The sequence below is a fragment of the Hylobates moloch genome, unplaced genomic scaffold (genome assembly GCF_009828535.3).
Source record: "Hylobates moloch isolate HMO894 unplaced genomic scaffold, HMol_V3 SCAFFOLD_6, whole genome shotgun sequence".
Classification (NCBI taxonomy): Eukaryota; Metazoa; Chordata; class Mammalia; order Primates; family Hylobatidae; genus Hylobates; species Hylobates moloch.
The window spans coordinates 21,365,097-21,374,246 of NW_026652281.1; the positions used below are offsets into that span (position 1 = coordinate 21,365,097).

Below are 9,150 nucleotides of genomic sequence, written 5' to 3' on the forward strand. Positions count from 1 at the left end.
GAACTTTTTATGTTGTTTATTTTACGGTGCAGCTGCCCATAAGCCAATAGTTCAATTTTTGCAGAATCACCATCCTTGTCATTACCCAGAGAATTATTCATTCACTTATTCAAATGTTACTGCATATTTTCATTATTACAAAAAAGTGAATGGGAAATGGGAAAATTAAAAGCCTAATAGTAATTATGAGAAGTGTTTGTCTCATAAACTAAGTAAGACAAATGCAGAAGTTATTAGACATGCCAAAAATGGCAAATCTTTTCGTCTGAATCAGACATTTATTGAACTTGGGCTGGTCAACTGTTGTTGAAATGAGGAGAAAATAACCAAAATTGGGTAAAGTTTAAAGAAAGAAAAATTAGAAAAAGGAGTATACACCGAACGCTGTGTCTAAATAGCAAGATATAATTAGAGATTTCATAATATATTTGGCTTTCTAGGGCCAGAATCCCTTATAATATGTAGGCTTTTATACAATCTTCAGACCTAATTTCAGGAATGTGTCCTTTCAGGAAAGAAGGAAAGACAGTATTGAAGCAGTCACCATGTTTCTGATCAAATACAAAAACAGAGGCAGAAGTGTTTTATAAATGGAAAAGCATAGAGCAAAGCTGGTTATTTTTATTGGCATTGGCACTTCCTTTCCAGTGCTCTGACACTGTCATTCCAAAAACCAAACCAAAACCATCCTAAAGGATAAGCTCATCTCTTCATTATACTGCCTGCAATAATGTTCAACATGTAACATTAATGCAGTGGCATTTGGTGTTTCATAAGTCCTCTTAGGATATTCTGCCTTGTCCTTTTTCTACTCCAAGTTAATTATTATTATTATTACTATTATTATTATTATTTGAGACAGAGTCTCACTCTGTCACCCAGGCTGGAGTGCAGTGTCGTGATCTCAGCTCACTGCAACCTCTGCCTCCCAAGTTCAAGTGATTCTTGTGCCTCAGCCTCCCAAGTAGTTGGGATTACAAGTGTGTGCTACCACTCCCAGCTAATTCTGGTATTTTTAGTAGAGACAGGGTTTCACCATGTTGGCCAGGCTGGTCTAGGATCCCTGGCCTCAAGTGATCTTCCCACCTCAGTCTAACAAAGCGCTGGGATTACAGGTGTGAGCCACCATGCCCAGCCCCACTTCAAGTTATTAACTTCCTAGGCTATGTCTAGCCAAACTGGAAATTCCCAACTGGCTTTTCCACACTCCCCATATGTATACAACACTGTACCAACCACTTTGTGTGCTAAGAAAATATTGACTATCATTCATTCATTTACTTTTCTCCAACATTCTTTAGGCATTTATTCCATAACTACTAGGGGCCAGCCACTTGTATAACAGCTTACAATAAGGAAAGATGAACTCATCAATCTATTAGGGATAAACATTCAGATAATAAATATGGCTGATATAATGTGATATATGTTATATTAAAGCCATCCACAAGAAGGGGAACTCGCATGAGATATCGCTAAGTTTATGAGAGAATTGGGAAAATAAACTTCAGAGGGAAAGTCTTCAAAGGGATTTGAATAGTGTCTTAAAAGATGAATGGGTGGTAAGTGGTTGGTTAGTCAGGAAAGAGGGTCAAAGACATTTTCAGCGGAAGGAACAGCATACACAGCTGGGTCATGGAAGAGTGAGAGTGCACAACGTATTCTTGAGATAGTAACAAGATCAAGATCAGTGGGGGCTGGAGAGCTGGGGACCAGAGAAGCAGAAAATAACCCTGAGAAGTGCTGCAAGTGTGGTCTTGTGTATAGTGGGAAAGAGGTGAGACTTTATGCTGTAAGCCAGTGTTTCTCCAAATGTGATCTGAGGTCACCTTTACCAGGTTCACTTGGAGATCTCAAAATGCAGATTACTGGCCCTTACATCTGGGGTGAAGCCCTGGAATCTGTATTTTCAACATGCACCCAGGTAACACTGACATTGACCATCCAGAGAGCTGCCAAAGATTTTTAAGCAAGGGAATAACACGATCAGATTTGCATTTTAGAAACACGCTATTAAACCAAGCAGACAATCACAAAGAAGGTAAATTCACTGCTGCTAAAGGAGCGTGTGACTTGAGTTTTGCATTAGAATCACCTGGGGAACTTGTAAAAATGCAGCCTTCTCACAACTCACAGACTTACTACATCTAAATCAAGGCAGAAGGGGTTACGGTTTATATAGTTTGAACCATAGGAAATTGCCATTTATTTAGGTCAAAAATGGTCAAATATCAACAATTTCTCATAGTTCACTCTAATATTTTAACAAGTCTCCCCATTTCATGCTTCTGGTATAAACCAAAGTCTGAGAATAGTGAAATACAGACAGAGATAAACGCTTTTCCCTTTTCATTAATTATCGTGGTTGTTACTCACTTTGATTAATATGCAAAGATGGAAGTAACGTAATTTATGTACCTAAAACAAATGTTAAAAGAGAAAAGGGGGGGTTCAAAAACAGCCACCAATGAAGTAAGGCAGCTAATTTAAGGATTTTGGAGCCAGAAGGAACACTGGAGATTATTCTACTCTTTCCCCATCTCTCGACGCAAGTTTATACATAATAAAACTGAAGCCTAAATGGAGAAAAGCAATCTGCTTGGGGTCTTACGGAATATTTTGTTCAATGATACGTGCTTTTTATGTGCTCTTATGTGCATTTTAACGGGTATGGAAATTGTGTAGCTAAAAATACTTGGGATTTAATTTATAGAGTGCTAGGTCACACACTTGAAATGGGAGGAGGCACATAAAGCCAATACTCATGCATAGCCATTTTTAAAATACAAAACCTAAAACAGTGCTTGACATGTAATAGATGTTTAATAAATACTTACTGAACAAATGAGTGACCTCTAAAAAACAGGTTAAAGTATATTAATGCAAAGGATTTCCAAGGAGGTATACAGGCAGTGAACTGAGTGTAGATTTCCCACCTCCTCACCTGTTCCAAGTAGTCTTTGGTGCCCATCCATGACCCACCACCCTATAAATTCCAGCTCTGCCACATACACCTTTATTTTTCCTACTAAAAGCGCCACAACAAAAAAGCAATACGAAGATCATGTTTGAGCTAAGTTTGACAATAGGTGGTAGTGAAGCTTACACATGAGCACAGCCTTCAAAGTCCATCCAAATAGGAATAATAGCTAACACTTACTGACAGCTAATAGAAGCTATACTAGTGGGATACACAATAGTTAATGCTAGCTGTACAATAATAATAAAGCTAATTCGGGTCTCCTATGTGTCAGGCTTGTTAGTCCTTCACATGCATTAACTTATTTAATCCCTTTAACAATCATCTGATGTAAGTGCTATTATTGTCATTTTGATTTTACATATGTGGATAAACAGGTTAAGTAACTTACCCCAAAATTACAGAACTGGAAAGTGGCAGAGTTGTGAGCTGAACCCAGGCTGGCAGGTGCCCAGACTTTACCAACTGAACTCTTTGACCTCTCAGTGGTAAAATTAAAAGTTCCCTGCAAGCTGACCTCTTGGAGCACTCTTGTCAGGAAGATGACGTTTCTGGATAATATAAGTTGGCCCCAGTCTTTCTGTCCATAAGGAATGAAGCATTTTTATTTGGGAAGCCTATACACAAAGTGAGACCCAGGATATAAAGGAGTAAGGCAAGAAGAACCAAGAAGAAATGTCATTCTCTTCTGCCTTGGCACAGCATGGTTATCGCTGCCTAAGAACAATAATAATGGCAAATTTTGGCTAATAAAATCTCCAACTTTGACTTTCCCCTGAAGAATGTGGGTCCTTGCATGAGGATATTTTATAAAGAAGCAGCAAAGATATTGCCATCATTCATTTACTCAGTGGTGTCACTAAGAAAAATACTTCCAGAAAGAAAATTAAGGCCAAAACACTTCCCTAAACCAGGCGTAAAAGTCCTCTAACAAGGAATTTAAAAGAAAAAGATCAACACCGGATTTATCTTTCTTAAGTAACTATCACTTGAAAAACCGTCCCTCCCAGCACTCCTTAAGGAGCCACGCATACTGACAAGGCCCCTTTGGTCTAAGACTGCGACCTCACACCCCTACTGATCGCTGAGAACTCAGGAAGGGGGAGCATCCCGCCAGCCTAGAGCGTTATCTGCACAATCTGAATACCAAGGACCGGAGAAAGAGAAGTTTAGAAAACAGTGAAGATCCCAGAAAGGAAGTTCAACTGACCTAGAAGAAAGGGCCCAGCTGAAACTGCCTTTCAAGCAAATCTCCCTACATCCAGCTATATAGCCCGGTAAAATGAAACAAACACAAGGCAAGGCAATACAAGGGCAGGAATTATGCAAAATAAAATGCGTAATGACGGTGTCTCTCCATCAAAAATACTCAAAGATTTTCCTACACAATCCCATGTAACAAAACGAAATGCAAACAGCAATAAACCCTTGAGAAGCCCATGAACAACGCAGACTGAGCCCATCTCGCCCCACCTCACGCCGCACCCCGGTACTCTGGCTAAGGAAAATGTGCCCCCCGCCCATGAAAAGCCTTCCGGCGTCCGGTCAAGGTCCAGCAGCCGCGGGAGTTGAGTTTGCCCAACTCTTACCCAGGTCCAGAGATCTTGAGAATCGCAGCGCAACCTTTTCTCCCTGGTCTTCACCCAAAGCCAGCCAAGACACAAAATCTGTTCCAATGAACGCGGTTAGCGTCCAAGCAGCGTCCCAGAAGAAAGCGATCTTTGGGAGTCTTGTTTCAGGCGTAAAGGAGCAGACGCGGGAAACAGGAACGTCTCAATGCGTTCCCAGTCCGCCAGTTTTGCGCACCGGGAAAGTACTTGCTGCAAACTTGAACAAGGTTTTCTCTGTCTGGCCCGAGATGCTGGAGGGGGGGCGGGGTGGGTAACCCGAGCCGGAGCCGGGATTCGAGCAGTTGCCGCTGCTGCAGCTGCTGCTGCCGGGGCAGTGGCCGCTGGGGTGTTGTCGCTTGGCGCCGCGCGCAGTCCCTAGCGCAACACGCAGGATCTTCCCGGCCTGACCGCTGCACCTCGATAGTGAGTCGCCCCTGCCTGAGCGGCTTCCTCCGCCTGGTGGGTGACCCCGCCAAAGGCCTGGTCGCGAAGTTAGCAAATGTTGGGGTCACCGCAGGGGGTGACCAAATGGGTGTCAGAGTGGGTGCCCGCCTGATTCCCAACGCACGTTGGGTGCGAGTCCCTCGTCAGAGTCCCTGGGAGGTGTTCTAGACCCTCTGTAAGGATTTGTGGGACGGTGGCCGGCGCCCGAGCAGCCAACTGGAGTGGACGGCGGGTCCTCAGTGGTGTCAGGGGAGAAGGTGCAAAGGTGGGACCCAGAAAGGATGGTGATTAAGCCGTGCCAGAGAATGTGATGTGGCAGCAAAGTACGTGGAAAGGTGGGGCGGGGAGGTGAAGGCAGAGGGTGGAGGGTGGGATAGTCTGCTTTAACAAGGCGGGGCGGAGAGAGAACTCCTGGGACGAGCAGGAAAATCCCCCCAGGTCCTCGGAGGCCTCGCGCCGCAATTTACTGGGGAATGGCTCCCTCTGCCGACTCGCCGAGGAGGCCCCGGGAGGCCCAGTGATGGAATGTTAAAACCATGAACGGGCTCTTCCATTTGTGGGTTAGACAGGACGTGAATTCTGGAATCTGCTTCTCTGACTGTCCATCTTCCTCTTCCAGACTAAAGAGTTTTCCAGCTTTTACAGGACCCCAAAAGATACAAATTTGATTGCTGCAAAGTTCTTTCTTGTGTCGTTGAATTCTATCCCTCTGTCCCCACAAAAAACAAAAACAGGCTTAAGCCCCATAACCACTCCAGATAACCGTCTCCTACCAGGCTTCTCTTCCTCCCGTTAATAAGAACTCCTTTTTAGAGAGACTTCAAGAGCATTCGCGTGCCTACTCAATAACCCTCCTGGAAAACAGTACAGACTCCATATTATGTTTGAGTGAATAAATGAATGGAATGAATGAACATAGATAAATTTGAAGCCCCTCACCATCCTCTTTACTCTCCCTGGAAATACACAGGGGAAGACTGTTTTGGTGTTTGTTTGTTCGTTTGTTTAGCAGTCATCATTGCCCCTTCTCTGGTAACAGTACCTACATTTTTCTTTGAGATACCATCCCTGCCACAAGGACAGCAGTCTGGGCGGGAAGGTCAGTCAGGATGGTCCAGCTTTTCCCTGTCCAGAACAGAGCAACTGACCTCAGCTAAGCCCCTCAGGCCCTCTCTGCCAGGAATTGGCACTTTGATCTGGGCAGCACAGGCACAAATAATTCTAGAGGTGATTAATGCGTATGGCTGTTTTCTAAGGAAATTGGCCGTTAGTTGATGCCACTTATTACCCAAAGATATTTTGCTTTATGAAACTTGGTTGCCCCACTTTCCTTTTAATTTTTTAATCAACTTTATTGGGGCATAAGTTACATTCAATATATTACACTCATATTAATTGTACAGTTTCATGAGTTTTGAATAATGTACACACCCATGTAACCACTGCTTCAATCAAGATAATGAACAATTCCATCACCTCAGAGGATTGTCTTGCACCCCTTTAAAGTCAACCTCTATCCCACCCCATATTTGACCCACTTAGCTGTTTTCTGTAACTACAGATTAGATTTGTCTTTTCTAACATTTCATATGAATGGAATCACTTACATAGTCCTTTGTGTCTGACTTCCTTCACACCACACAATGTTTTTGGAACTCATTAATGTTGTGCCTGTATCTGAAGTTTGTTCCTTTTTATTGCTGAGTAATATTCCATTGTATAGACATACCACAATTTGTTTACCAGTTTACCAAATGATGGACATTGGCGATGTTTTCAATATGGGGTTATTATGAATAAAGCTGCTAGGAACAATCTTGAACAAGTCCTTTTGTGGACATACATTATTATTTTTCTTATCTTACATCAGTAAAATTATTAATACACTAACTGTGTGTTTAACTATATATAAAGATGAACTGCTTTCCAAAGTGGAAAACATTTTACATTCTTACCAGCAAGATATGATAATTGCTTCACATCCTCATCAACACTGGGTAGTTTCTGTCTTATTTTTGCCATTCTAGTGAGTACACAGTGGTATCACATCGTGGTTTTAATTTGCATTTCCCTACTGAGTAATGATGGTGACCATAAAAGATGTTTACCAGCTTTTCACGTGCTCTCATGCCAGCTGTTCTTTGATAAAGTGTCTGAATTTATTGCTCAATTTTTAATCAAGTCTTTGGATTCTTATTATTGAGTTGTAGGAGTTCTTTATATACCAGGCATTTGTCAGATATATATATAACAAATATACACTCCCAGTCTGTTTCTTGTCTTTCAATTTCTTAATGGTGTCTTTCAAACAGCAGTTTTTAATTTTGATGAAGTCCAATTTATCAAGTGTGGTTTTTTTTTTGTGGTTGTACTTGTTAGGTTTTACATAAGTAATATTTGCGTACCCCAAGGTCATGAAGATTTTCTATGGCTACTTATAGAAGCTTATAGTTTTAGCTGTTATATTTAGGTCTACGGTCTATCTGATGTTAACTTTTGTGTATGGTATGAAGTAAGGGCTGAGGTTCATTATTGTCCACATGGATATCCAGTTGTTTTGGCATGATTTGTTGAGAAGATTATCTTTTTTCCCATTAAGTGGATACCTTTATTGAAAATCAATTGGCCATAGATGAGTGAGTTTATTTCAGGATTCACTCATTATTCCTTTCATTTGATCTATATTTCTATTCCTATGCCAAAACCATACTGTTCCGATTGCTATAACTTTATAATAGGACTCCAACTTAGATGTAATAAGTCTTCCAATTGTGCTCCTTTTATTTTTTTTCAAAATTTGTTCAACTCTTCTGCTTTTGTTTTTGTGTTTCTTTGGTTTTCATCTTCCATGTAAATTTCAGAATTCGCTTGTCAATGTTTTAAAAATTCACTTTTCTAATTGAGAGTGCCTTGAATCCATTGATCAATTTAAGGAGAACGGACATAACAATATCAATTCCTCTAACCTATGAATATGTTATATCTCTCCATTAATTTAGTTATTCTTTAATTTTTTTCAGCAATATTTTGTAGCTTTGAACATAGCAGTATTACACACCATTTTAAAAATGAATCCCTAAGTATTTTATTTTTGATATTTCATAAATGGAATTATTTTTGAGTTCTTGTTTCCAATTATTCATTGCTAGTATGGAGAAATACAGTGGAATTTTGTGCAGTACCCTCACATTTTGCAACATGGCTAAATTTACTTATTCTTTCTGGTAGTTTTTCTTTTTCAGTTTCCTTAGGATTTTCTACATGCTCTGCTTCTTTTATTTATTTGTCTTGCCTTATTTCACTGGATACGATGCCCAGTACAACATTGAATACGAATGCTAAAATTTAGTATCCCATCCTTGTTGCTCATCATAAACCAAAGCAATCTGTCTTGTACCATTAAGTAGGATGTTAGTTTTAAGTTTCATTAAACTCCCTTTATTAATTGAGAAATTCCTTCTATTTATAGTTCATTAGAAATTGTTTATTTTACCATGAGTGACTACTGAATTTTGTCAAATGTTTTTCCGTGTCAGTTGAAATTATTATATGGTTTTTCTCCTTTTTTCTGTTCGTTAATTGAACTACTTATTAAACTTGCCTTGCATTCTTGGGTTAAAGCTTACTTGGTCCATGTAATGTATTACAGATTTGATATACTGTTGGATTTGATTTGTTAAAATTTGTTCAGGATATTTGTGTCTATACTCATTAAAATTATTGGTCTGCATTTTTATTTTCTTGTTATTTCTTTGTCTGGTTAGAGGTTCATCAATTTTTAAAAATCAATTCAAAGGATCAGGCTTTAGTTTCATTGATTTTTTTCTATTACTTACACATTTTCTACTTTGTTGATTTTAGCTCTTACCTTTACTATTTCCTTCCTTCTATATACATTAATTTTTCTCTTCTTTTTTCTTTAATTTCTTAAAGTCAAATTTTTGCTCATTGATTTTTAGATTTCTTTTTTCTTATATAAGCATTTAAAATTATAAACTCCTCTCTAATAACTACTGTAACCATGTTCCACAAATTTTGATAACCTGTTTATATAGTTCAAAATATTTTTTCCTTAACCGATAGGTTATACAGAACACTGTAATTTAATTTCCAAAT

The 9,150-nt window shown here is 39.6% G+C and overlaps 1 protein-coding gene across 1 annotated transcript in view; it reads right to left on the minus strand.

Moving 5' to 3' along the window:
• MEGF10 (multiple EGF like domains 10) overlaps window positions 1–5,125 on the minus strand; it is a 171,908-nt gene extending 166,783 nt beyond the window's left edge. The window contains exon 1 of the mRNA XM_032156537.2: window positions 4,570–5,125. The gene's annotated coding sequence lies outside the window, so the exon portion shown is untranslated. The remainder of the gene's footprint in view (window positions 1–4,569) is intronic.
• Between the last annotated feature and the right edge of the window lie 4,025 nt (window positions 5,126–9,150).